Source organism: Oncorhynchus kisutch, linkage group LG21, assembly GCF_002021735.2.
Source record: "Oncorhynchus kisutch isolate 150728-3 linkage group LG21, Okis_V2, whole genome shotgun sequence".
NCBI classification, from domain to species: Eukaryota; Metazoa; Chordata; class Actinopteri; order Salmoniformes; family Salmonidae; genus Oncorhynchus; species Oncorhynchus kisutch.
Genome location: NC_034194.2, coordinates 29,406,143 through 29,434,142, shown reverse-complemented (window position 1 = coordinate 29,434,142; position 28,000 = coordinate 29,406,143). Strand labels below are relative to the sequence as shown.

General features: G+C 46.1%; 1 protein-coding gene across 1 annotated transcript in view; it reads right to left on the bottom strand.

Annotated features, from left to right (window-relative positions):
* Positions 1–11,579, bottom strand: part of LOC109866240 (1-phosphatidylinositol 4,5-bisphosphate phosphodiesterase beta-4) — a 138,266-nt gene extending 126,687 nt beyond the window's left edge. Inside the window, exons 1-2 of the mRNA XM_031800169.1 lie at positions 11,339–11,579; positions 3,999–4,044 (exon numbers count right to left, since the gene is read on the bottom strand). The gene's annotated coding sequence lies outside the window, so the exon portion shown is untranslated. The remainder of the gene's footprint in view (positions 1–3,998; positions 4,045–11,338) is intronic.
* Between the last annotated feature and the right edge of the window lie 16,421 nt (positions 11,580–28,000).

Sequence of the window (28,000 nt, the reverse complement as noted above, 5' to 3'; positions counted from 1 at the left end):
AATACAGAAGTGGTCAGGCTTCATTAATAAGTGCATTGACGACGTCTTCCCCACAGTGGTTGTACGTACATATCCCAAACAGAAGCTATGGATTACAGACAACATCCGCACTGAGTTAAAAGCTAGAGCTGACGCTTTCAACGAGCGGGCACTAAACCAGATGCGTATAAGAAAACCCACTATGCCCGACTAATCAAACAAGAAAAGCATCAATACAGGACTAAGATCGAATCCTAATACATCGGCTCTGATGATCGTTGGATGTGGCAAGGCTTGCAAACTATAATGGATTACATGTTTCAAGCAGACCACCATAGTCCCTGTGCCCAAGAACACCATGGTAACCTGTCTAAATGACTATCACCCCACAGCACTCACAGCTGTAGCCATGAAATGCTTTGAAAGGCTGGTCATGGCTCACATCAATACCATCATCCCAGACACCCTGGACCCACTGCAATTCACATACCGCTCCAACGGATCCACAGATAACACAATCTCTATTGCATTCCACACTGCCCTTTCCCACCTAGACAAGAGGAACACCTATGTGAAAATGCTGTTCATTGAATATAGCTCAGCATTCAACACCAAAATGCCCTCCAAGCCCATCACTAAGCTAAGGTTTCTGGGACTGCAACTGGATCCTGAACCTCCTGATGGGCTGCCCCCAGGTGGTGAGGGACAGCCTGGCAGATGTGTTGTTGCTTACCCTCACTCACCACCTGGGGGCAGCCAGTCTGGATGTTCAGGATCCAGTTGCAGAGGGAGGTGTTGAGGGTAGGCAACAACACATCCACCACACTGACCCTCACCAGGGGGCTCCTCGGGGGTGTGTGCTTAGTCCCCTCCTATACTCCCTGTTCACCCACGACTGCGTGGCCACTCACGACTCCAACACCATCATTAAGTTTGCCAATGATACAACGGTGGTAGGGATGATCATCAACGACAATGAGACAGCCTATAGGGAGGAGATCAGAGGCCTGGCAGTATGGTGCTAGGACAACAACCTCTCCCTCAACTTCAGCCAGACAAAGGAGCTGATGGTGGACTGAACATGCGGGGACTTGCTTCCATTCAGCCACAAGAGCATTAGTGAGGTCGGCCACTGATGTTTGGTGATTAGGCCTGACTCGCAGTCGGCGTTCCAATTCATCCCAAAGGTGTTCGATGGGGTTGAGGTCAGGGTTCTGTGCAAGAGCATTAGTGAGGTCGGCCACTGATGTTTGGTGATTAGGCCTGACTCGCAGTCGGCGTTCCAATTCATCCCAAAGGTGTTCGATGGGGTTGAGGTCAGGGTTCTGTGCAGGCCTGTCAAGTTCTTCCACACCGAACTCGACAAACCATTTATGTATGGACCTCGCTTTGTGCACAGTAGCATTGTCATGTTGAAACAGGAAAAGTGCCTTCTCCAAACTGTTGGAAGCACAGAATCATCTAGAATGTCATTGTATGCTGTAGCATTAAGATTTCCCTTCACTGGAACTAAGGGGCCTGAACCATGAAAAACAGCTCCAGACCATTATTCCTCCTCCACCAACCTTTACGGTTGGCACTATGCATTCAGGCAGGTAGTGTTCTCCTGGCATCTACCAAACCCAGATTGGTGCGTCGGACTGACAGATGGTAAAGCATGATTCATCACTCCAGAGAACGTGTTTCCAATGAAACAAGCTTTACACCACATCCTGCCGACACTTGGCATTGCGCATTTCATGAAGCTCCCGACAAACAGTTATTGTGCTGACGCTGCTTCCAAAGGCAGTTTGGAACTCGGTAGTGAGTGTTGCAACCGAGGACAGACGATTTTTATGTGCTACGCACTTCAGCACTCGGCGGTCCAGTTCTGTGAATTTGTGTGGCCTACCACTCCGCAGCTGAGCTGTTAATGCATCTAGACATTTCCACTTCACAATAACAGCATTTATAGGTGAACGGGGTAGCTCTAACAGGGCATACATTTGACAAACTGTCTTGTTGGTAAAGGTGGCATCCTATGACGGTGCCACATTGAAAGTCACCAAGCTCTTCAGTAAGGCCATTCTACTACCAATGTTTGTCTATGGAGATTGCATGGCTGTGTGCTCAAATTTTATGTGGCTGAAATAACAAAATACACTCATTTGAAGGGGTGTCATACTTTTGTATATATAGTGAATGTACATATCTACCCCAATTACCTCGTACCCCTGCACAAGCCAAGTTATCATTACTCATTGTGTATTTATTAGTACTTTTATTATTACGTGATTTACTTTTATATTATTTCTCTATTTTCTTTCTCTCTGCATTGTAGGGAAGGGCCTATAAATATACATTTCACCTGTTGTTTACAAAGCATGTTGACATCTGACATCGTTTCCAACAGAGGACCCCAGTTTCCAGGTTCAGAGATCCTTCTGCTCAGCTCTTGGTATCAATGTCAGTCTTTCTTCTGGATATCACCCCCAGACCAAACGGGCCAACCAAGAGATGGAGACTGCCCTACGTTGCGTGACTTCTGCTAACCCTTCCTCCTGGAGCGCTCAGTTACCCTGGGTTGAAGATGCCCACAACACCCTCATCAACGCCTCGTCAGGTATGTCACCCTTCGAGTGTGCTCTGGGTTACCAACCCCCCTTGCGGTTCCCTCTGTCTAGGATCATCTGCGGCGTTGTCACCGTACCTGGAGGAAGGCCCGGGCTGCCCTTCTTCGTGCTTCCGACAGGACCCAGTCTCAAGCCAACTGTCGCCGGGCTTCTGCTCTAGTCTACACCCCGGGTCAAAAGGCTCTCATCGAAGGACCTGCCATTGAAGGAAGCATCGAAGAAACTTTGCCCCCGATTCATTGGTCCCTTTGAAATTGACCGGGTCATTAACCCCTCTGACGTGCGCCTGAAACTCCCAGCCTCTCTCAGGATCCATCCTACCTTCCATGTATCCCTGATTAAACCGGTCTGCTCCAGTCCCCTGTCTCCTCCTGCAGCAGCTCCTCCACCCTCTCGGCTCATTGTTGTGCCTGTTTTCCTTGCCTGACTCTGTTTTTCTCTCAGGTACAGTTCTGCCCAATCTGACTCTGGTCCCTGTCTCCAGTCCCACGTCTCGTCATCCTGCTACTCTGTCCTGGATTCCCCACTCTACTGCTCCCTTGGATTCTCCCCCGGACCCACGTACCCTGTCCCATCCCCTCTCGCTCCAGCCTCAGCCTCCTCAGCCTCCACCTGGTTTCCAGCTTCCCGCCCAAGCTTCCACTGACCTGCACTCCATCTCCCCCGTGTGTCAATAAATACCTTGGTTACTTCATCCCCGTCTCCTCATCTGAGTCTGCTCTTGTGACAAATGTTTGATTTTGATTTGAGAAGATGGCACTGAGCTTAGATAGTGACTAAATGACTGTCCACCCACAGTTTAAAATAGGCTTGGATAGTGAATGACTGTCCACCCACAGTTTAAAATAGGCTTGGATAGTGAATGACTGTCCACTCACAGTTTAAAATAGGCTTGGATAGTGAATGACTGTCCACTCACAGTTTAAAATAGGCTTGGATAGTGAATGACTGTCCACTCACAGTTTAAAATAGGCTTGGATAGTGATCAAATGATTGTCCACTCAGTTTAAAATACGGACACAACCTGATACATTTCCTATAAATAAAGAAGAAAAAGTGGGTGGCTGGAGATGATATTTACACACAACAGATACTGTATAATGTTCTGTTTCCACTCCTCCCACATTCAACAGTACAGAGAAGATCTCCTGCTCCTACATGTATAGATTACATAGGATGTGTATCTCTGTCATTAAGGGCAGGCTGTAGTTCACAAACATGTTTACCAACCCCCAAAAATGATTTCCACTCTACAGAGAAACGTCATCTAACATGATGTGTGTTTCATATGCAATAGCCGAGGAAGTTCTACAAAGACCACCGAAAAGACTAAGAGTATAAACAACAACCATCGGTTTCACTGTTAACACCAATAGGTATTAAGTCTAATATAACTCTCCAACTTACCAGTTCAACATGAAGTAACTTCAGTGGGTGAAACTCATATCTTGGCCTGTGAGGACAGAGAAGGGAACATTTAAAGGCCCAATGCAGCCGTTGTTATCTCAATATCAAATCATTTAAAAATGTTTCTTAGCAAATATTAATTTCTCAAGCAATAATTTAGCTAGGACTGTCTGGGAGTGGTCTGAGTGGGGAGGGGAAAACTGAAAACTAGCTGTTATCGGCAGAGATGTTTGGAACTCTCTTTCTTATTGGTCAATCAACTAATTCAACGCCTGGTTTCGGGTGGTCTTTTCAAAACAGCTGTTACACTAAAAGGAAATGATCATAATTGTCGTATTTTCACAGTATTATTCCAACCTCCTGGTGTGGAAATGTATATAAAACACAAGCAAATCTAGTATTTGACTGGACTGGGCCTTTAAGAACAAGTCAGAGGCAAAAAGCTCTGGACATTAGGAGCCTCCCCTTAAATCAAGAAACTCATTAAACCTATGGACATGAACCTCACAGATGGACTGTAGACAGACAGACAGACAGACAGACACACACACACACCTCCGCGGCCCCTCTCCCCTGCCAAGGAAAACACCCTAGTAAATGATAATATCCACAAAGGAGGCTTGGGAAGAGAGTCCTGTTTTGGTTAGCTATAACAATAAAGCAGAAAGCTATGAATCATAATGTGTTTAAACAAACAATGGAACTATTCGTCATAGATAATCAGATCTGTCTGTTATTTTCAACTCATTTTCAGTGTGTGTGTGTGTGTGTGTATGTGCGTGTGTGTACAGTTGAAGTCGGAAGTTTACATACACCTTAGCCAAATATATTTAAACTCAGTTTTTCACAATTCCTTACATTTAATCCTAGTAAAAATTCAGTTTTAGGTCAGTTAGGATCACCACTTAATTTTAAGAATGTGAAATGTCAGAATATTAGTAGAGAGAATGCTTTATTTCAGCTTTTATTTCTTTCATCACATTCCCAGTGGGTCAGAAGTTTACATACACTCAATTAGTATTTGGTAGCATTGCCTTTCAATTGTTTAACTTGGGTCTAACGTTTCGGGTAGCCTTCCACAATAAATTAGGTGAACTTTGGCCCATTCCTCCTGACAGAGCTGGTGTAACTGACTCAGGTTTGTAGGCCTCCTTGCTCGCACATGCATTTTCAGTTCTGCCCACAACGTTCCTATGGGATTGAGGTCAGGGTTTTGTGATGGCCACTCCAATACCTTGACTTTGTTGTCATTAAGCCATTTTGCCACAACTTTGGAAGTATGCTTGGGGTCATTGTACATTTGGAAGACCCATTTGTGACCAAGCTTTAACTTCTTGACTGATGTCTTGAGATGTTGCTTCAATATATCCACATAACTTTCCTCCCTCGTGATGCCATGTATTTTGTGAAGTGCACCAGTCCCTCCTGCAGCAAAGCACCCCCACAACATGATGCTACAACCCCCGTGCTTCACGGTTGGGATGGTGTTCTTCGGCTTGCAAGCCAACCCCTTTTTCCTCCAAAAGATAACGATGGTCATTATGGCCAAACAGTTCTATTTTTGTTTCATCAGACCAGAGGACATTTCTCCAAAAAGTACGATCTTTGTCCCCATGTGCAGTTGCAAGCAGTGGCTTCTTCCTTGCTGAGCGGCCTTTCAGGTTATGTCGATATAGGTCTCGTTTTACTGTGGATATAGATACTTTTGCACCTGTTTCCTCCAGCATCTTCACACGGTCCTTTGCTGTTGTTCTGGGATTGATTTGCACTTTTTGCACCAAAGTGGTTCATCTCTAGGAGACGTGTCTCCTTCCTGAGCGGTATGACAGCTGCGTGGTCCCATGGTGTTTATACTTGCATACTATTGTTTGTACAGCTGAACGTGGTACCTTCAGGCGTTTGGAAATTGCTCCCAAAGATGAACCAGACTTGTGGAAGCCTACAATTATTTTTCTGAGGTCTTGGCTGATTTCTTTTGATTTTCCCAAAAGAAAAGAGGCACTGAGTTTGAAGCTAGGCCTTGAAATACATCCACAGGTACACCGCCAATTGACTCAAATGATGTCAGAAACTTCTAAAGCAATGACGTCATTTTATGGAATTTTCCAAGCTGTTTAAAGGCACAGTCAACTTAGTGTATGTAAACCTCTGACCCACTGGAATTGTGACACAGTGAAATAATTGAAATAATCTGTCTGTAAATGATTGTTGGAAAAATGACTTGTGTCATGCACAAAGTAGATGTCCTAACCGACTTGCCAAAACTAGTTTGTTAACAAGAAATGTGTGTGTGTGTGCGTGTGTGTGCGTGTGTGTGCACTAGGCTACCCTGTCTTTCCCAGACCTTATATGTCCATCTCCCTGATAGATGGATCAAAGCAGCATAGCTGTTGTGTGAGAAGAGGAAGAGAGGACAGGAGGAAAACATGATACCTCAGTCAAAACAAAGGATGGAAATATGGAGTCAGATGACTGATCTAGAGCAGACTGGGTCTGTCCCGTTGCAACTCCACTGGATGATCACGGTGTTGGACCGATAGATACGAGGTCGTTGGTTCCAGTCCCACTTGTTTTACCCCCATACGATGTTGGTTACCTCGTCAATGTCAAAATCCCACGTGGGACCAGTACAGCAGATCTAGGGGACTCCCTCCTCTAAACAGCATCATGCAGCAGGTCTGAAGACCAGCCAACGTCTACGTTTGAACCCTTAACAACATCACTGATTTACTGATTAACAAATATGCAACAAATCAATATTGAAGAAAAGTATGCAATACGTGTGTGTGTGTGTGTGTGTACGAGTCCTCTACCACTAGATGCAGAGCCACACAGAAGTATCCCTCTAGTTTTGACGGCAGCAGGGTAAACGGTGTGACTCATAGCTATCCTATCTGTTTGTTTTGCCTGTCTGGCTAAATGTCATTTCAGACGTGATCAGCTAAGGAACTGCCGGAGACTGCTTTTAGGTCCACCAGAATCTCGATTTCCTGTTTTACAGCTCACCTAAACATTATACTTTATCACGGCATTGCATTTGGTTTATTTTGTGTCTAGGATTCTGGAATAAATCTATTCTGCTTTTTTTTCACATCACTTGCCTTGGTTCAGCATTTATTTATTTATTTCTGAGCCAGGCACCAGCAGCAAGCTACTGTCAGCCAGCTGCTGTCAGACAAATACCATTTCCTCCTTGGAGATTTGAGATTAAAACAAGCACTTTTTAGCTGCCTAAACCGGTCTCCCTTTTCAGGGACCTGATTCACAATGAAGCATCAGCCATCCCATTAACACAACACAGTCAATATTCATCACAAAATCACTGCATTGTGTAATAGCAGCCAAATATATCACCTTTCCAAACAACCTGTACAATATGGCGCAGACAGATTTTAGACAAGCAGCATAATCTGAGCCTTGGCCAACGAACAAACGCCCTGAATCAGTATAAGCTTTCCCCTCATAACAATAACCATACCCTCTGACCCGAAAAAAACACAGCCGTTAAGCTTCTTAGCCCAACTCTCTTCATCAGAATCAGCTTTAGGCTATGGTGGCTTCTAAACTATGCAGGTAAGGTAATTTGAGACCTATAAGGTTATATCTGAGCAAAGCAATGTTCTGAGATATTGAGCATTAAAGGTTTCACATCTCAGGTATCCTTAAAGGTACCTAAAGTGCAGAGGGGGTTTGCAGTCGCAGATAGAACCTTATGGCTCTGAAATGTCAATCTGGGTTCAACCATAAGGTCCTGTCTGACACCCAATGTTAAAATGATTTCAATTTCAATAGAAAAGTACAGATTTGTAATGATTAAATAAATAGAATATCCTTCCTTATTTCTAATCATGTCATCACATTTGTTAAACACATTTACACATTTGATTTAACACATTTGTTAAAGCGATAGTTGAAAATGACAATGACAAAAAAAAAATGACAAATACACTATATTATCCCATGGAGAACTAACCACGTTGCTAAAGCTTAGCTCTGGATGAGTAAACTGATATATTTTTCTGGTCTCTGACACCCAAAGTCAGTAAATTACTTGCTATTTACCAATAAAATGTGGTAAGTTATGTAATTTTAGAGAAATGCCCCATCCATGCAGGTTTTCGTTATGTAATTTTAGAGAAATGCCCCATCCATGCAGGTTTTCGTTATGTAATTTTAGAGAAATGCCCCATCCATGCAGGTTTTCGTTATGTAATTTTAGAGAAATGCCCCATCCATGCAGGTTTTCGTTATGTAATTTTAGAGAAATGCCCCATCCATGCAGGTTTTCGTTATGTAATTTTAGAGAAATGCCCCATCCATGCAGGTTTTCGTTATGTAATTTTAGAGAAATGCCCCATCCATGCAGGTTTTCGTTATGTAATTTTAGAGAAATGCCCCATCCATGCAGGTTTTCGTTATGTAATTTTAGAGAAATGCCCCATCCATGCAGGTTTTCGTTATGTAATTTTAGAGAAATGCCCCATCCATGCAGGTTTTCGTTATATAATTTTAGAGAAATGCCCCATCCATGCAGGTTTTCGTTATGTAATTTTAGAGAAATGCCCCATCCATGCAGGTTTTCGTTATGTAATTTTAGAGAAATGCCCCATCCATGCAGGTTTTCGTATTGATATAGAACACGGTAAAAGCAGCATTGCCTCTCCTAAGGGCGTTAAACATGCTCTAAGAAACCTGTGTTCATTTGTTCTTACCATAAAGAACTTACGGTATGGCCATTTTTCTAAAAATGGGTGGGAAAAACTCTTCAAGTAATTAAAAATGAGGACCAGAACCTATTATATCAATAATCAAAGACTTGGAACTATAAGGTTCTATCTGCAAAATGAACACTAGGTGTGAAAAATATTAGGAACATCCTAATATTGAGTTGCACCACCTTATGCCCTCAGAGCAGCCTCAATTCGTTGGGGCATGGCCTCTACAAGGTGTCGAAAGCTTTCCATAGGGATGATGGGTCATGCTGACTCCAATGCATCCCACAGTTGTGTCAAGTTGGCTGGATGTCCTTTGGGTGGTGGACCATTCTTGATACACACAGGAAACTGTGCAGTTCTTGACTCACTCAAACCGGTGCGCCTGGCACCCCGTTCAAAGGCACTTCAATCTGTTGTCTTACCCATTCACCTTCTGAATCAAAAAGGGATCATAGCTTTCACCTAGATTCACCTAGTCAGTCTATGTCATGGAAAGAGCACTCAGTGTATAGTTTTGAGATAATGAGTATTTTTCAAGTCCCAAATCGCAGGACCGTTTTGTAATGTCTCCCTCTTTCATGACTCAATAAATATATCACCTTACAAACAATTATTTTTGATTGACAACCCAGCAATGAGATTGTATTCCAGAATTAACCTTATACCACCAAGCCAAAAGATGTTTGGGCAAATTAACTTTCAGATTTGTCTTTTTTTTCTCCATAGTAAATAAACTTGTTTTATTATCGGCATATCTCACATATAAAGGTGTACTAAAGAGCAACTCTATGTGAATAACTCCTTTTTTACCAAATGTCATAGACCTTTATAGTCCCAAGGTCACTAATGGTTTTTGTGCGAAGGAGGTAGGTAGGGCAATGTTTGTCTCTCTAATCGCAATCGAAGTGCTTATGCCACTGTGTCAATACTATAAACCTGGATAGGGCTCTCTTTCTACACACAGCAGACATGCAGTGACAGAAGCTGCAGAACGGTCAATGGACACAGACAGACACTTCATTAGAGTTAGAAATCTATAGACATTGTTTTAAGTCGCTATTACTATACCACTACTGTTATACAGTACTGTTTTTATTGTAGTAAACAAGTGTTTTCTTTAGTCATTATAGACTCCTGAGATCCTATGTGTCTGATGAAAAGCATGAAACACATAAGCAGATGGAATGTTTTTTCTTTCTCATCAATCTGACATTTTTTGACGTGTTTAATTCGTTCTAGTGACCAACAGCAACATACTGCATTTTCCATTTAAGGTCAATTCGGCCATTTGCTTCCAGGGTGAATATCTTGGTCGAATCTAAGAAAGCAGCCACTTCATTGCATATCGAACGAGTCGTGGCAAACGTGTCTCTATCCCCCCTCTCCCCCCATAATCAGAATCGGCTAAATACCACTTCAAACACACGTCCGGCTGCCTGTCAATGACCGCACGCTTCACACACAGGACATTGGCTCCGTGCGTGCACGGGAACAGGTGTCAGTTCCGCGCACAGGTGTGCGTCTGCAACACCACTGAACCAAAACAAGGTATCCTGTGTACACTTGTTATCCCTTACCATCAACATACATGTCGACTGCTATTTATTTACAAAAAAATACTTTGGACAAATGCCTTTCTCAATATCAAAACAGAAAATGCACTACTAACGTTAATGCATCTCAAAAAGCTGTCTGATACTAACAGAAATCAGTATAGCTCGACAAGAGTAGCCATTGGCTGATTGTTATTTCTTGATTCTCTTGCTTTATGTTGTGATGGAAGAAGCAGAACATGTATGGCAAATGAGTGCACACTGCACACACACACAGCCCCAAACATCAGACTGGCTAACGTCAGCAAGCTAGTTGTCTGACAAGCAGACATCGTTAGCATGAATTGTGATCTATATCTCTACAGAATAGTGTATAAATAGAGCAAACTATTGTTCAATAACTCGTATGTTTGTTATCTAACTTAGCTAGTAGCTGCCATATGTTTAAACCCAAATCATTTAGAGTGGTTTGCGTAAAAGCTAGCCTAGCAGGTGGTGCATCTCTCATGCAAGCATGCCAGTCTGACTACTTTTATGGGCAAGCAAGCTGGGTATCCCTGCTATTGTCTGTCCTGATAGCTAGCAGCTAGCAAGCCTCTATCGATATTCCCCTCCATTTGTCAAGTTTTTGACGCTGCAAACCAGTTGACTAACAATACACCACAGATGAATGGGGATACATACCTTTGATTAGCCTATATACCGTTTCTGCTAACGTTCCAATTCACAAAACCGAAAGCAATGGATGGATAGGACATCCATGCACGTGTTGTGCATGCTTGTACACGAGCTATAATGTTATTTTACATCAAACCAAGAACGACCCTTTCGAAAATAACCCACAAGATTTGCCGCTGTTTCTGCAATCTAGTTACCAGAACGACCTCTCTGGGAGTGGAATATTCTCACGGGTTTCAACCACCAATATGAAAACAAGGGAACGTTTTTATCTCTCCAATACTGTAAATTACTAGACACCCAGATCAACGAATCATACAAAAGTGGTGCTCAGCAAAACATTGTAAAAGTCCCACTTGCAGCCAAAATGACAGAAATATGAAAATGCCCTTACGTAAATTGGTTGCGACGAGAACAGATAAAATCCGATGTAAGAAATGATGCTTGCAGAGGCTGGGCCGGGATTTTCTCTCCTTTTTACAGCTGCTGTGCTGTATCTCCCGCCCTCTCTCTGTTCCTCTCAAACTATCTCTCTCTCTTCCCCTCTTGTCTTTATCCTTCCCTTCCAAGAGCCCGCTCCTCTTGTACCACTCGCCATCCAGTGGAGAATGGCCATATGCGTTCCTATAAGGAACCACTCTCGGGATTTGTGTGCGCGCGTGCATGCGATTAGTATACGTGCGTGCATGTGTGTGTGTGCGGCTCAGACAAATGACAGGTTGTAAAGGAATATTATGTTACACTACAATTTGGCGTGTGTGTGTGTGTGTGTGTGTGTGTGTGTGTGTGTGATCAAATCAAATGATCAAATCAAATGTATTTATAAAGCCCGTTTTACATCAGCAGATGTCACAAAGTGCTTATACAGAAATCCAGCCTAAAACCCCAAACTGTACGTTTCGGGTGGCAGGTAGTCTAGCGTTTAGAGGATTGGGCCCGTAACCAAAAGTAGCTGGTTCAAATAACAGAGCCGACTATGTGAACATCTGTCAATGTGCCCTTGAGCAAGTCATTTAACCCTAATTTGCTCCAGGAGTGCAGTACTACTGTGGCTGACCCTGTAAAACAACACATTTCACTGAAATTATTTGGCGTATGTGACAATAAAACAGCTTAATCCTGACATGTTTATTTCTTGGTCTGACAAGAGAAAATCTAAACTACTGTTTCTAAGCTCTTGCAGAGAAACAACATGATCAAAATCCTATAAACGAATTGGCGTGACATCATAGAGGGTGGCAGAGCAAGCTTCAAACAGGAAGCACACGATAAAATCAGCGACAGATTTGTTTTCTGTTTTGATGTTAAGGTTCTAAAACTGTCATGAATAATGCACAGTGCCACATTGTGATGTGAATGTAGGTACTGGTGCATCAAAATCCATTTAAAGTTGCCAATATTACAGTATGTTTACATTCAGTCATTCAGTCATGTTTGGTTGTTGTCCTGCAATACCAGCCATAGCTAGCTATAGTAGGACAGCATGCAGTAGCAAGAGTTGAACAGTCTTAAAGGCTATTCCAATGGATGAAATAGGTACAGTTTACATTAGGGACCCCCTGTACTTAGGTTAGGCAGGGATCTGGTTATTGAAGTACTATATCCTCTTCCTTTTTTCTTATTTAAGTGAATTCAGAATTTTTGCATTTCTGTCTTCTGTAACCTCTTCAGACATCTATCCAGCATATTAGCCCAACACATGATCCATTTCTGTCTTCTGTAACCTCTTCAGACATCTATCCAACATATTAGCCCAACACATGATCCATTTCTGTCTTCTGTAACCTCTTCAGACATCTATCCAACATATTAGCCCAACACATGATCCATTTCTGTCTTCTGTAACCTCTTCAGACATCTATCCAACATATTAGCCCAACACATGATCCATTTCTGTCTTCTGTAACCTCTTCAGACATCTATCCAACATATTAGCCCAACACATGATCCATTTCTGTCTTCTGTAACCTCTTCAGACATCTATCCAACATATTAGCCCAACACATGATCCATTTCTGTCTTCTGTAACCTCTTCAGACATCTATCCAGCATATTAGCCCAACACATGATCCATTTCTGTCTTCTGTAACCTCTTCAGACATCTATCCAACATATTAGCCCAACACATGATCCATTTCTGTCTTCTGTAACCTCTTCAGACATCTATCCAGCATATTAGCCCAACAGATGATCCATTTCTGTCTTCTGTAACCTCTTCAGACATCTATCCAGCATATTAGCCCAACAGATGATCCATTTCTGTCTTCTGTAACCTCTTCAGACATCTATCCAACATATTAGCCCAACACATGATCAATTTCTGTCTTCTGTAACCACTTCAGACATCTATCCAACATATTAGCCCAACACATGATCCATTTCTGTCTTCTGTAACCTCTTCAGACATCTATCCAACATATTAGCCCAACACATGATCCATTTCTGTCTTCTGTAACCTCTTCAGACATCTATCCAACATATTAGCCCAACACATGATCCATTTCTGTCTTCTGTAACCTCTTCAGACATCTATCCAACATATTAGCCCAACACATGATCCATTTCTGTCTTCTGTAACCTCTTCAGACATCTATCCATCATATTAGCCCAACACATGATGCATTTCTGTCTTCTGTAACCTCTTCAGACATCTATCCAACATATTAGCCCAACACATGATCCATTTCTGTAATCCTCAGATGTTTCTTAATCACACAAAATGTCATTGAATTGTCATTGGAGTACAATTAGGACTATAATAATAGTGTCCAGTTTATCTAGCCTGCTGTCCCAGTCTACCAAACGTGAACTGAAAATATGGTTTTGACTCAGTGTACACAAATGGGTGTGTCAAGCCTCCTGTAAATATTATATCAACATTTGCTTTTTTTGTGTGAATAGGAAACATCTTGAGGATTTCAGAAATCTACCATGTGTTGGGCTAATATGTTGGATAGATGTTGAAAGAGGTTACAGAAGACAGAAATTCAAAAAGTGTCCCACTTATTCAGAATTCACCCTATATTGTGTCTATATCAGACACATTATATAAAAAGTCAAGACGAGAAGAATAGCAGGTGCGTCTCTTCATAACTGTACCCTGAGACTGTATGTTGCAAAACTATTCAATGAGAAAAACACTTACAAAAGGAAAGCAAATAGGAGGCCTTCCCCCTTTTAAACAAAATACAAAAAAGACCACTGACCATTGTTATGACTGTTTCTGTGAAACATTGCTGTGAAAAATGAACATTCAGTATGGTTAGCCTATACTCTGAGAGCCAAAAGTGATGTAGATTATGTAGATTATGATATAGCCATGAGCCTACCCCTTCAATATGCTTGTTTAATTGCCAGCGTAAATCTGTATTGAACAGCCATTTATTCTGTTTTGCATGAAATAACACTTCTACAGAATGAGCAGGACTGCCCCACTCTTCACTTTTTCCATGTCCATTATGTGTACTTATTATTGCCACAAAATGTTTTTTATTTATTTTATTTTATTTATCTTTATTTAACCAGGTAGGCTAGTTGAGAACACCTTTATTTAACCAGGTAGGCTAGTTGAGAACACCTTTATTTAACCAGGTAGGCTAGTTGAGAACAAGTTCTCATTTACAACTGCGACCTGGCCAAGATAAAGCATAGCAGTGTGAACAGACAACACAGAGTTACACATGGAATAAACAATTAACAAGTCAATAACACAGTAGAAAAAAAAGAAAAAAAGAGTCTATATACATTTTGTGCAAAAGGCATGAGGAGGTAGGCGAATAATTACAATTTAGCAGATTAATAACACTGGAGTGATGAATGATCAGATGGTCATGTACAGGTAGAGATACTGGTGTGCAAAAGAGCAGAAAAGTAAATAAATATAAACAGTATGGTGATGAGGTAGGTGAAAATGGGTGGCTATTTACCAATAGACTATGAACAGCTGCAGCGATCGGTTAGCTGCTCAGATAGCAGATGTTTGAAGTTGGTGAGGGAGATAAAAGTCTCCAACTTCAGCGATATTTGCAATTCGTTCCAGTCACAGGCAGCAGAGAACTGGAACGAAAGGCAGCCAAATGAGGTGTTGGCTTTAAGGATGATCAGTGAGATACACCTGCTGGAGCGCGTGCTACGGGTGGGTGTTGCCATCGTGACCAGTGAACTAAGATAAGGCGAAGCTTTACCTAGCATGGACTTGTAGATGACCTGGAGCCAGTGGGTCTGGCGACGAATATGTAGCGAAGGCCAGCCGACTAGAGCATACAGGTCGCAGTAGTGGGTGGTATAAGGTGCTTTAGTAACAATACGGATGGCACTGTGATAAACTGCATCCAGTTTGCTGAGTAGAGTATTGGAAGCTATTTTGTAGATGACATCGCCGAAGTCGAGGATCGGTAGGATAGTCAGTTTTACTAGGGTAAGTTTGGCGGCATGAGTGAAGGAGGCTTTGTTGCGGAATAGAAAGCCGACTCTAGATTTGATTTTAGATTGGAGATTTGATATGAGTCTGGAAGGAGAGTTTACAGTCTAGCCAGACACCTAGGTACTTATAGATGTCCACATATTCTAGGTCGGAACCATCCAGGGTGGTGATGCTAGTCGGGCGTGCGGGTGCAGGCAGCGAACGGTTGAAAAGCATGCATTTGGTTTTACTAGCGTTTAAGAGCAGTTGGAGGCCACGGAAGGAGTGTTGTATGGCATTGAAGCTCGTTTGGAGGTTAGATAGCACAGTGTCCAAGGAAGGGCCAGAAGTATACAGGATGGTGTCGTCTGCGTAGAGGTGGTTCAGGGAATCGCCCGCAGCAAGAGCAACATCATTGATATAAACAGAGAAAAGAGTCGGCCCGAGAATTGAACCCTGTGGCACCCCCATAGAGACTGCCAGAGGACCGGACAACATGCCCTCCGATTTAAGACACTGAACTCTGTCTGCAAAGTAGTTGGTGAACCAGGCAAGGCAGTCATTAGAAAAACTGAGGCTACTGAGTCTGCCGATAAGAATATGGTGATTGACAGAGTCGAAAGCCTAGGCCAGGTCGATGAAAACGGCTGCACAGTACTGTCTTTTATCGATGGCGGTTATGATATTGTTTAGTACCTTGAGCGTGGCTGAGGTGCACCCGTGACCGGCTCGGAAACCAGATTGCACAGAGGAGAAGGTACGGTGGGATTCGAGATGGTCAGTGACCTGTTTGTTGACTTGGCTTTCGAAGACCTTAGAAAGGCAGGCCAGGATGGATATAGGTCTGTAACAGTTTGGGTCCAAGGTGTCTCCCCCTTTGAAGAGGGGGATGACTGCGGCAGCTTTCCAATCTTTGGGGATCTCAGACGATATGAAAGAGAAGTTAAACAGGCTGGTAATAGGGGTTGCGACAATGGCGGCGGATAGTTTCAGAAATAGAGGGTCCAGATTCTCAAGCCCAGCTGATTTGTACGGGTCAAGGTTTTGCAGCTCTTTCAGAACATCTGCTATTTGGATTTGGGTAAAGGAGAAGCTGGAGAGGCTTGGGCGAGTAGCTGCGGGGGTGGCGGAGCTGTTGGCCGAGGTTGGAGTAGCCAGGAGGAAGGCATGGCCAGCCGTTGAGAAATGCTTGTTGAAGTTTTCGATAATCATGGATTTATCGGTGGTGACCGTGTTACCTAGCCTCAGTGCAGTGGGCAGCTGGGAGGAGGTGCTCTTGTTCTCCATGGACTTTACAGTGTCCCAGAACGTTTTGGAGTTAGAGCTACAGGATGCAAATTTCTGCCTGAAGAAGCTGGCCTTTGCTTTCCTGACTGACTGCGTGTATTGGTTCCTGACTTCCCTGAACAGTTGCATATCGCGGGGACTATTCGATGCTATTGCAGTCCGCCACAGGATGTTTTTGTGCTGGTCGAGGGCAGTCAGGTCTGGAGTGACCCAAGGGCTATATCTGTTCTTAGTTCTGCATTTTTTTAACGGAGCATGCTTATCTAAAATGGTGAGGAAGTTACTTTTAAAGAATGACCAGGCATCCACAACTGACGGGATAAGGTCAATATCCTTCCAGGATACCAGGGCCAGGTCGATTAAAAAGGCCTGCTCGCAGAAGTGTTTTAGGGAGCGTTTGACAGTGATGAGGGGTGGTCGTTTGACTGCGGACCCGTAGCGGATACAGGCAATGAGGCAGTGATCGTTGAGATCCTGGTTGAAGACAGCGGAGGTGTATTTGGAGGGCCAGTTGGTCAGGATGACGTCTATGTGCAATGAATCCATAGAAAAAATAAGGATATGGTTATTTGAAAGTGAGCTGAAATGTATTCATTGTTGAATTCATTTTATGTCTGTCTTCTGGAAGCTGTGCTGCACCATTTCCCCCCACGTGGGCCAGCCCCCTAGCAATTCTAGTTCCAGCTAATGAGATTAGCCCTTCGCCATTGGAATGGCAGATAGCAATAAACCTACACAGCAGAGCGAGAGAAATGGCATGGTGCACATATCTGCACATATGTGATGTTGTACACAATTTTTGGGAACCACTTTTTGGGTCAAGGCCGCTACTTTCAGAACTACTGGCTAAAAAGTACACAAAAGTACCGGAGAATCCCTTTAAGGTTGTCACGCCCTGGTCCTAGTATTTTGTGTGTTTTCTTCATGTATTGGGTCAGGCCAGGGTGTGGCATGGAGTTTTTGTATTGTGGTGTGTTTTGTCTTGGGGTTTTGGTGTGTAGATATTTGGGATTGTAGCTAGTGGGGTTTTCTAGCAACGTCTATGGCTGTCTGGAGTGATTCTCAATCAGAGGCAGGTGCTTATCGTTGTCTCTGATTGGGAACCATATTTAGGCAGCCATATTCTTTGAGTTTGTCGTGGGTGATTGTCCTATCTGTTCTATGTGTACTCTATGTTAGTTTTACACAAGTATAGGCTGTTTCGGTTTTCGTTTCGTTCTTTGTTTTGTAGTGTTTGTGTTTATTTCGTGTTACGTTTTGTTCATTAAATATGGATCGCAATCGACACGCTGCAGTTTGGTCCGACTCTCATTCATCACCACTAGAAAGCCGTAACAGAATCACCCACCACCAACGGACCAAGCAGCGTGTCAAAAGGCAGGAGCAGCCCAAAGAGGAGAGGCGCTATAAGGAGTTCTGGACATGGGAGGAAATCCTAAACGGAGAAGGACCCTGGGCTCAGCCTGGAGAATATCGCCGCCCCAAAGAGGAACTGGAGGCGGAGAGAGCGAAGAGGCGCCGTAATGAGGAGGCAGCACGGCGACTCGGAAGGAAGCCTGAGAATCAGCCCCAAAAATGTCTTGGGGGGGGGGGGGCTCAGGGAGAGTGTGGCAGAGTCAGGAGTCTGACCTGAGCTAACTCTCCCTGTTTATCGTGAGGAGCCAAGGAGGAGACCAGAACCAGAGCCGGTGTTGGAGGTGAGCGAAACAGAGACTGAAGGAGTTAATGGGGAAAGTGGTGGAGAGAGAAATGAGGGAGTTGCTGTGTTGGTGCTTTTTGCATGGGATTCGCCCGACGGAACATGTTGGGGATTTGATGGCACCTGGGTTAGCGCTCCATACTCGTCCTGAGGTGCGTGTTAGTTGGCTGGTGAAGTTGGTGCCAGCCTCACGTACCAGGCCTCCTGTACACATCCCTAGCCTTGCACGTCCTGTGCCAACACTGCTCTCATGATCTCCAGTACGCCTTCACAGTCTAGCCCATCCTGTGCCACCTCCACACTCCAGTCCTCCGGTAGCAGCTCCCCGCACCAGGCTTCCTGTGCGTGTCCTCGGTCCAGTAACACCAGTACCAGCACCACGCACCAGGCCTTCAGTGCGCCTCGCCTGTTCAGCGCAACCAGAGCCTCTCTTCTCTCCTGCGCTGCCGGAGTCTCCCGCCTGTTCAGCGCAGCTAGCGCTTTTCTCCTCTCCTGCGCTGCTGGAGTCTCCTGCCTGTTTAGCGCAGACAGAGCTGCCAGCCTGCAGGGAGCAGCTGGAGCTGCCAGCCTACATGAAGCAGCCAGAGCTGTCAGTCTGCATGGAGCAGCCAGAGATGTCAGTCTACATGAAGCAGCCAGAGCTGTCAGTCTGCATGGAGCAGCCCGAGCTGCCAGTCTGCATGAAGCAGCCAGTCTACATGAAGCAGCCAGAGCTGTCAGTCTGCATGGAGCAGCCAGAGCTGTCAGTCTGCATGGAGCAGCCAGAGCTGTCAGGCTGCATGGAGCAGCTAGAGCTGTCAGTCTGCATGGAGCAGCTAGAGCTGTCAGTCTGCATGGAGCAGCCAGAGCTGTCAGTCTACATGAAGGAGCCCGAGCTGCCAGTCTGCATGAAGCAGCCAGATCTGTCAGTCTGCATGAAGCAGCCAGAGCTGCCAGTCATCAAGGAGCTGCCAGTCTACATGGAGCAGCCAGAGATGTCAGTCTGCACGGAGCTGTCAGTCTGCAACAAGCTGTCAGTCTACATGGAGCAGCCCGAGCTGCCAGTCTGCATGAAGCAGCCAGTCTACATGAAGCAGCCAGAACTGTCAGTCTGCATGAAGCAGCCAGAGATGTCAGTCTGCATGAAGCAGCCAGAGCTGTCAGTCTGCATAGAGCAGCCAGAGATGCCAGTCATCAAGGAGCTGCCAGTCTACATGGAGCAGCCAGAGCTGTCAGTCTGCACGGAGCTGTCAGTCTGCACGGAGCTGTCAGTCTACATGGAGCAGCCCGAGCTGCCAGTCTGCATGAAGCAGCCAGTCTACATGAAGCAGCCAGAGCTGTCAGTCTGCATGGAGCAGCCAGTGCTGTCAGTCTGCATGAAGCAGCCAGAGCTGTCAGTCTGCATAGAGCTGCCAGTCATCAGGGAGCTGCCAGTCTACATGGAGTAGCCAGAGCTGTCAGTCTGCACGGAGCTGTTAGTCTGCACGGAGCTGTCATTCTGCAAGGAGCTGTCAGTCTGCAAGGAGCTGTCAGTCTGCACGGAGCTGTCAGTCTGCAAGGAGCTGTCAGTCTGCAAGGAGCTGTCAGTCTGCAAGGGGCTGCCAGTCTGCAAGGGGCTGCCAGTCTGCAAGGGGCTGCCAGTCAGCACGGAGCCGCCAGAGCTGTCAGTCTGTAAGAAGCCGCCAGAGCTGTCAGCCTATATGGAGCAGCCAGTGCCGCCAGTCTGCCCAGCGCCGCCAGTGCCCCCAGTCTGCCCAGCGCCGCCAGTCTGCCCAGCGCCGCCAGATCTGCCATTCGACCAGACTCTTCCAGATCTGCCAGTCGACCAGACTCTTCCAGATCTGCCAGTCGACCAGACTCTTCCAGATCTGCCAGAATCTTCCAGATCTGCCAGTCAGCCAGTCGACCAGACTCTTCCAGATCTGCCAGTCGACCAGACTCTTCCAGATCTGCCAGTCGACCAGACTCTTCCAGATCTGCCAGTCGACCAGACTCTTCCAGATCTGCCAGTCAACCAGAATCTTTCAGATCTGCCAGAATCTTCCAGATCTGCCAGTCAGCCAGGATCTGCCAACCAGCCAGGATCTGGTAGATCTACCTACCTGCCTGAGCTTTCTCTCACTCCTGAGCTTTCTCTCACTCCTGAGCTTTCTCTCACTCCTGAGCTTTCTCTCACTCCTGAGCTTTCTCTCACTCCCGAGCTGTCTCTCACTCCCGAGCTTCCCCTCAGTCCCGAGCTGTCCTTCAGTCCCGATCTGCTCCTCAGTCCAGTGGGTTTCTGGGTGAGGACTACTAGGCCATGGTCGGCGGCGAGGGTGGTCTATCCAGGGACGCGAGGAGAGGGGACTAAGACATTTACTGAGTGGGTTCATCGTCCCGCGCCAGGGCCGCCACCATTGGACAGACGCCCACCCGGACCCTCCCTATTGTTTTGGGGTGCGTTCGGGAGTCCGCACCTTAGGGGGGGGTTCTGTCACGCCCTGGTCCTAGTATTTTGTGTTTTTTCTTCATGTATTGGGTCAGGCCAGGGTGTGGCATGGAGTTTTTGTATTGTGGTGTGTTTTGTCTTGGGGTTTTGGTGTGTAGATATTTGGGATTGTAGCTAGTGGGGTTTTCTAGCAACGTCTATGGCTGTCTGGAGTGATTCTCAGTCAGAGGCAGGTGCTTATCGTTGTCTCTGATTGGGAACCATATTTAGGCAGCTATATTCTTTGTTTGTCGTGGGTGATTGTCCTATCTGTTCTATGTGTACTCTATGTTAGTTTTACACAAGTATAGGCTGTTTCGGTTTTCATTTCGTTCTTTGTTTTGTAGTGTTTGTGTTTATTTCGTGTTACGTTTTGTTCATTAAATATGGATCGCAATCGACACGCTGCAGTTTGGTCCGACTCTCATTCATCACCACTAGAAAGCCGTAACAAAGGTGCAGAGTGATTGGGTCAATTCAATGCTTGGGCCGCGTGACTAGATAGCTGTGAGAATGTGTTAGCCGAACCAGTGACAACTGCATGGATAGTAGCTTACTGTGGTGTAATTTCTGCTACCGGTTTGTGCGTTTGTTATTGCAAAACAAAACATTGTTTGGCCCATGGCAGCAACTGCATTCCACACAGCACAAGGACGACTGATAATTGCTTTGTTGTCCTGTGTGTGTGTGTGTGTGTGTGTCTTTGTGTGTCTCTCTTTTATACCTGAAAAATGAACAACTGTAAAATTAACATCCATAGACTTCCTCATTCTCTTCAATTTATTAACCCAGACCTCATAATTTTATGAATCTCTAAACGTATTAATTTGAATTGTATCCCATCACCTTAACCTTACCCAGGGTGATCTGGATGCCACACTCAGGACAACTGACTGTGACAGTAGGACTGACCCACTAGACACAGGCTCTAGTAAACCACAGCAAGTTTACTACTGTACACTTCCATTAAATCAAACCTCTATGTAATGTCTTAGAGTGGTATAACAACACAAAGATAAGAGTGGCCTTCAAATGGCTGACACATTGACGAAGTGGCAGGAAACTGTCTAGTCACGTGACTAATTCCAGTGTCCAGTGGTAATGGGCCTTGAGTGTGATGTTCTTATAACACACATGCACACTATAATTGGCGTTCCACAGACCTTACTGGCGACAGCATGTCATTATACACAACAATCTCTCTTAACCTTATACATGCATGCACGCAAGCACACATACTGTGTACACACACACACACACACCTTCTTCTGTACACACACACACACACACACACACACACCTTCTTCTCCCAGAAATTCTGTCCAGTCCTCTGCCCTGGTGTGTTTCATATAAAAACAGTTATCTGACACCTCTTGTCCCTGCAGCAGATGGAGAGATGGCCGCCGGTATTCCTGGGAGTTTGGACTCTCTGTGTGTGTGTGTGTGTGTGGACTGGAGGGAGCGGAGAGGCGTCACTGTTTACATAACGATTGGAATCATATTAAAAACCATGGCCTGCCTCTTCCGCCTCCAGCCCAGCGCAGAAGAGAGTTAATTAGGGCGTGTCTAGACTTGACAGTTCATGCAGCTTTAGTATTCTGATCATAGAGTGCTGATTATGGGATACCGAACATGTCATGTGTCTACACCTACATTTAAATATGTCTACCGTGTCCAGAGTGTGTCCGGATTCCCTTTTCCTGCACTATATTCAAATGCCAATATGCATTCTGCAAGCAATGGAATAGGTAAAATATGATAACAAAACAACTGATGACAGTAGCTAACTACTGCTACAGCTAACTTCTGTAGCTAGCCAGCAGGGTTGCTATGCGAAGTTAACATTTCTGGCCCAAAGACCACTTAAAACCCACCCAAAATCAATCAATCACATTTATTTACATCATCTACATCAGCCGATGTCACAAAGTGCTGTACAGAAACCCAGCCTAAAACCCCAAACAGCAAGCAATGCAGATGTAGAAGCACAGTGGCTAGGAAAAACTCCCTAGAAATACAGGACCCTAGGAAGAAACCTAGAGATGACAACCGGTGCATGGCCAAGATGCTCAAACGTTCATAGATGACCAGCAAGGTCAAATAATAATAATAATCACAGTGGTTGTTGAGGGTGCAACAGGTCAGCACCAGAGGAGTAAATGTCAGTTGGCTTTTCATAGCCGAGCATTCAGAGTTAGAGACAGCAGGTGCGGTTGAGAGAGAGAGTATTGAAAACAGCACATGTCGGGTGAACAGGTCAGGTTTCCATTGCTGCAGGCAGAACAGTTGAAACTGGAGCAGCAGCACGACCTGGCGGACTGGGGACAACAAGGAGTCATCCGGCCAGGTAGTCCTGAGGCATGGTCCCAAGGCTCAGGTCCTCCGGGAAGGGAGGGAGAGGGAGAGAGAGAGAATTAGAGGGAGCATACTTAAATTCACACAGGACACCAGATGAGACAGGAGAAATACTCCAGACATAACAGACTGACCCTAGCCCCCTGACACAGCAGCATAAATACTGGAGGCCGAGACAGGAGGGGTCGGGAGACACTGTGGCACCGTCCGACAATAGCCCCGGACAGGGCCAACCAGGGAGGATATAGCCCCACCCACTTTGCCAAAGCACAGCCCCCACAGCACTAGAGGGATATCTTCAAACCATCAACCTACTACCCTGAGACAAGGCTGAGTATAGCCCACAAAGATCTCCCCCACGGCACGAACCCGAGCGGGGCGCCAAACCCGGACAGGAAGATCACGTCAGTGACTCAACGCACTCAAGTGACACACCCCTCCTAGGGACGGGATGGAAGAGCACCAGTAAGCCAGTGACTCAGCCCCCGTAATAGGGTTAGAGGCAGAGAATTCCAGTGGAGAGATGGGAACCGGCCAGGCAGAGACAGCAAGGGCGGTTCGTTGCTCCAGTGTCTTTCCGTTCACCTTCACACTCCTGGGCCAGATTACACTCAATCATATGACCCACTGAAAAGATTAGTCTTCAGTAAAGACTTAAAGGTTGAGACTGAGTTTGCGTCTCTCACATGGGTAGGCAGACCATTCCATAAAAATTTTGCTCTATAGGAGAAAGCCCTGCCTCCAGCTGTTTGCTTAGAAATGTAACGACGTTCGTCTGTAGAAGGAGAAGCGGACCAAAATGCAGCGTGGTGGTTACTCATGTTCTTTAATGAAATAGAACAAACGAACAATACAAAACAACAAATGGAACGGGAAAACCTATACAGCCTATCTTGTGACAACAAACACAGAGACAGGAACAATCACCCACAAACACACAGTGAAACCCGGGCTACCTAAATATGGTTCCCAATCAGAGACAACGATAATCACCTGACTCTGATTGAGAACCGCCTCAGGCAGCCATAGACTTTCCTAGACAACCCTACTCAGCCACAATCCCGATACCTACTAAAACCCCAATACAAAAACACACAAAATAAACCCATGTCACACCCTGGCCTGACCAAATAAAGAAAGAAAACACAAAATACTAAGACCAAGGCGTGACAGAACCCCCCCCCCCAAGGTGCGGACTCCCGGCCGCACACCTAAACCCATAGGGGAGGGTCCGGGTGGGCGTCTGTCCACGGTGGCGGCTCCGGCTCGGGACGTGGACCCCACTCCAACCAAGTCTTAGTCCCCCTGTAACGCGTCCTTTGATTGGCGACCCTCGCCACCGACCTTGGCCTAATAACCCTCACAAAGGACCCCACTGGACTGAGGGGCAGCTCGGGCCTGAGGTGGATGCTCGGGACTGAGGGGAAGCTCGGGACTGAGGGGAAGCTCGGGACTGAGGGGTAGCTCAGCACTGAGGGGAAGCTCAGCATTGAGGGGAAGCTCAGCACTGAGGGGAAGCTCAGCACTGAGGGGAAGCCCAGTACTGAGAGGAAACCCAGTACTGAGAGGAAGCCCAGTACTGAGAGGAAGCTCAGGCAGGTAGTAGGCTCTGGCAGATCCTGGCTAGCTGGTGGTTCTGGCAGATCCTGGCTGACTGGCGAATCCTGGCTGACTGGCGGATCTGGAAGATCCTGGCTGACTGGCGGCTCTGGAAGATCATGGCTGACTGGCGGATCTGGAAGATCATGGCTGACTGGCGGATCCTGGCTGACTGGTGGCTCTGGCTGCTCTGGCTGCTCTGGCTGCTCCATGCAGACTGATAGCTCTGGCTGATCCATGCAGACTGGCAGCTCTGGCTGCTCCATGCAGACTGGCAGCTCTGGCTGCTCCATGCAGACTGGCAGCTCTGGCTGCTCCATGCAGACTGGCAGCTCTGGCTGCTCCATACAGACTGGCTGCTCCATGCAGACTGGCAGCTCTGGCTGCTCCATGCAGACTGGCAGCTCTGGCTGCTCCATGCAGACTGGCAGCTCTGGCTGCTCCATGCAGACTGGCAGCTCTGGCTGCTCCATGCAGATTAGCAGCTCTGGCTGTGCTGAACAGGCAGGAGACTCTGGCAGCGCTGGAGAGGAGGAAGGCTCTGGCAGCGCTAAACAGGCGGGAGACTCCGGCAGCGCTGGAGAGGAGGAAGACTCTGATAGCGCTAGACAGGCGGGAGACTCCGGCAGCGCTGTAGAGGAGGAAGGCTCTGGCTGCGCTGAACAGGCGGGAGACTCCGGCAGCGCTGGAGAGGAGGAAGGCTCTGGCAGCGCTAAACAGGCGGGAGACTCCGGCAGCGCTGGAGAGGAGAAAGGCTCTGGCAGCGCTGAACAGGCGAGGCGCACTGAAGGCCTGGTGCGTGGTGCTGGCACTGGTGGTACTGGGCCGAGGACATGCACAGGAAGCCTGGTGCGGGGAGCTGCCACCGGAGGACTGGTGTGTGGAGGTGGCACTGGATAGACCGGACCGTGCAGGCGCACTGGAACTCTTGAGCACCGAGCCTGCCCAACCTTACCTGGCTCGATGCCCACTCTAGCCCGGTCAATACGAAGAGCTGGTATGTACCTCACCGGGCTATGCACCCGCACTGGAGACACCGTGCGCTCCACAGCATAACACGGTGCCTGCCCGGTCTCTTTAGCCCCCCGGTAAGCACAGGAAGTTTGCGCAGGTCTCCTTCCCTGGTGTAGCCATACTCCCTGTGAGCCCCCCCCCCCCCCCAATACATTTTTGGGGCTGACTCTCGGGCTTCCATCCGCGTCGCCGTGCTGCCTCTTCATACCAGTGCCTCGCCGCTTTCCCCGCCTCCAGTTCTTCTTTGGGGCGTCAATATTCTCCAGGCTGTGCCCAGGGTCATTTTCCGTCCAATATTTCCTCCCAAGTCCAGAAGTCCTGTGATCGCTGCTCCTCACGATAAACAGGGGGAGTTGGCTCAGGTCTGAACCCTGACTCTGCCACTCTCCCTGAGCCCCCCCCCAAGACATTTTTGGGGCTGACATTCGGGCTTCCTTGCCAACCGTGTTCCCTTGTATCGTCGGCTCCTCTCTCCGGCTGCCTCTGCTCTCCTAAGTGCCTCCGCCTGTTCCCATGGGAGGCGATCTCTTCCAGCCAGTATCTCCTCCCAAGTGTAACAACCCTTGCCATCCAAAACGTCTTCCCATGTCCATTCCTCCTTTCGCTGCTTCTGCTGTCGCTGCCTGTCACCACGCTGCTTGGTCCTGGTGTGGTGGGTGATTCTGTAACAACGTTCGTCTGTAGAAGGAGAAGCAGACCAAAATGCAGCGTGGTGGTTACTCATGTTCTTTAATGAAATAGAACAAATGAACAATACAAAACAACAAACGGAACGTGAAAACCTATACAGCCTATCTTGTGACAACAAACGCAGAGACAGGAACAATCACCCACAAACACACAGTGAAACCCGGGCTACCTAAATATTGTTCCCAATCAGAGACAACGATAATCACCTGACTCTGATTGAGAACCGCCTCAGGCAGCCATAGACTTTCCTAGACAACCCTACTCAGCCACAATCCCAATACCTACTAAAACCCCAATACAAAAACACACCACAAAATAAACACATGTCACACCCTGGCCTGACCAAATAAATAAAGAAAACACAAAATACTAAGACCAAGGCGTGACAAGAAATTCTAGGGACAATTAGGAGGCCTCCGTCTTGTGACCGTAGTATACGTGTAGGTATGTATGGCAGGACCAAATCTGAAAAATAGGTAGGAGCAAGCCCATGTAATGCTTTGTAGGTTAGCAGTAAAACCTTGAAATCAGCTCTAGCCTTTACAGGAAGCCAGTGTAGAGAGGCTAGCACTGGAGTAATATGATCACATTTTTTGATTCTAGTCAAGATTCTAGCAGCCGTGTTTAGCACTAACTTAAGTTTATTTAGTGCTTTATCTGAGTAGCCGGAAAATAGAGTATTGCAGTAGTCTAATCTAGAAGTGACAAATGCATGGATTAACATTTCTACATAATTTTTGGACAGAAAGTTTCAGATTTTTGCAATATTACGAAGATGGAAAAAAGCGGTCCTCGAAATATTCTTAATATGTTCGGCAAAAGAGAGATCAGGGTCCAGAGTAACACAGAGGTCCTTCACAGTTTTATTTGAGACGACTGTACAACCATCAAGATTAATTGTCAGATCCAACAAAAGATTGCTTTGTTTCTTGGGACCTAGAACTAGCATATCTGTTTTGTCCGAGTTTAAAAGTAAAAATTTGCCGCCATCCACTTCCTTACAGTGCCTTGCGAAAGTATTCGGCCCCCTTGAACTTTGCGACCTTTTGCCACATTTCAGGCTTCAAACATAAAGATATAAAACTGTATTTCTTTGTGAAGAATCAACAACAAGTGGGACACAATCATGAAGTGGAACGACATTTATTGGATATTTCAAACTTTTTTAACAAATCAAAAACTGAAAAATTGGGCGTGCAAAATTATTCAGCCCCCTTAAGTTAATACTTTGTAGTGCCACCTTTTGCTGCGATTACAGCTGTAAGTCGCTCGGGGTATGTCTCTATCAGTTTTGCACATCGAGAGACTAAAATGTTTTCCCATTCCTCCTTGCAAAACAGCTCGAGCTCAGTGAGGTTGGATGGAGAGCATTTGTGAACAGCAGTTTTCAGTTCTTTCCACAGATTCTCGATTGGATTCAGGTCTGGACTTTGACTTGGCCATTCTAACACCTGGATATGTTTATTTTTGAACCATTCCATTGTAGATTTTGCTTTATGTTTTGGATCATTGTCTTGTTGGAAGACAAATCTCCGCCCCAGTCTCAGGTCTTTTGCAGACTCCA